The sequence below is a fragment of the Grammomys surdaster genome, unplaced genomic scaffold, assembly GCF_004785775.1.
Source record: "Grammomys surdaster isolate TR1022 unplaced genomic scaffold, NIH_TR_1.0 122013, whole genome shotgun sequence".
Taxonomy (NCBI): domain Eukaryota; kingdom Metazoa; phylum Chordata; class Mammalia; order Rodentia; family Muridae; genus Grammomys; species Grammomys surdaster.
This window is the reverse complement of record NW_021617636.1, coordinates 1,522-3,134: the sequence shown is the minus strand read 5'-3', so window position 1 is coordinate 3,134 and position 1,613 is coordinate 1,522. Positions and strand designations below refer to the sequence as shown.

Sequence of the window (1,613 nt, the reverse complement as noted above, 5' to 3'; positions counted from 1 at the left end):
GCGGAGCCATGACACACAAGAGGAAAGACTGCTTTGAGAGGCCAAGGCGGGTCGGAGCTAAATTCACAGGTACTAACATCGCTCCCGATGAGCACATCCAGCCTCAGCTGATGTTTGACTATGATGGGAAGAGAGACCGGTGGAATGGCTACAATCCGGAAGAGCACGTGAAAATTGTTGAGGAATACGCCAAAGTTGATCTGGCAAAACGAACATTGAAAGCACAGAAACTGCAAGAAGAGTTAGCCTCTGGAAAATTAGTGGAGCAGGCTAATTCTCCAAAACACCAGTGGGGAGAAGAGGAACCCAATTCTCAGATGGAAAAGGATCGTAACAGTGAAGATGAGGATGAAGACAAGTATGCCGATGATATTGACATGCCTGGGCAGAATTTCGACTCTAAAAGACGCATTACTGTTCGGAATCTCAGGATTCGTGAAGATATTGCAAAATATTTGAGAAATTTAGATCCAAATTCTGCCTATTATGATCCAAAAACGAGAGCGATGAGAGAGAATCCTTACGCCTGTGCAGGAAAGAATCCCGACGAAGTGAGCTACGCTGGAGATAACTTTGTTCGATACACAGGCGACACCATCTCAATGGCTCAAACACAATTGTTTGCTTGGGAAGCCTACGACAAGGGGTCTGAAGTGCATCTCCAGGCAGATCCTACAAAGCTAGAGCTGCTGTATAAGTCCTTCAAAGTCAAAAAAGAAGACTTGAAAGAACAGCAGAAGGAGAGCATCCTGGAAAAGTACGGTGGCCAAGAACACCTAGATGCTCCTCCAGCTGAGCTGCTAAGAGACAGAAGACTATATGGAGTATTCCAGGCATGGAACAGTCATTAAAGGCCAGGAGCGGGCTGTCGCCTGCTCCAAGTACGAGGAAGATGTGAAGATCAATAACCACACGCATATCTGGGGATCTTACTGGAAAGAAGGCCGCTGGGGCTACAAATGTTGTCACTCTTTTTTTAAGTATTCCTATTGTACTGGAGAAGCTGGGAAGGAGAGTGTTAATTCAGAGGAATTTATTATAAATGATGCGACTGGAGAAGAGTCTGTGAAGAAACCTCAGACCCTCATGGAGCTGCATCAGGAGAAACTGAAAGAGGAGAAGAAGAAGAAAAAGAAGAAACACCCAAAGAGCAGTTCTGACAGCAACAATGAGGAGAGGAAGCAGGAGGAACTGAAAAAGGCACTGAATGCAGAGGAGGCTCGCCTTCTTCACGTGAAGGAGATCATGCAGACTGACCAGCGGAAGAGGCCCTACAACAGCATATATGAATCCCGAGAGCCCACAGAAGAGGAAATGGAGGCCTACAGGATGAAACGGCAGAGGCCAGATGACCCCATGGCCTCTTTCCTAGGACAGTAACTAGTCAGGATCAGACACATACACAGCGTGTTCTTTTCAGCTCCTTGCTGCCCATAGATAGAAAATCTTTATCTATCCTTCTTGCTGCCTGACATTAGAGTTTAGCTCCTGCAAAATCTGCCATGATGGCTCATCTTGAAATGCCAGCACTCGAGTGTGGTAGAGGAAAGAGGATGAAGAGATCAAGGTCGGCTGAGTGTGGTAGTGCACGCCTGTAATCCTAGCACTCAGGA

The 1,613-nt window shown here is 46.6% G+C and overlaps 1 pseudogene; it reads left to right on the top strand.

The window, feature by feature from the left end:
- Window positions 1-5: 5 nt before the first annotated feature.
- On the top strand, window positions 6-1,402 carry LOC114636093 (annotated as a pseudogene).
- Window positions 1,403-1,613: the final 211 nt, after the last annotated feature.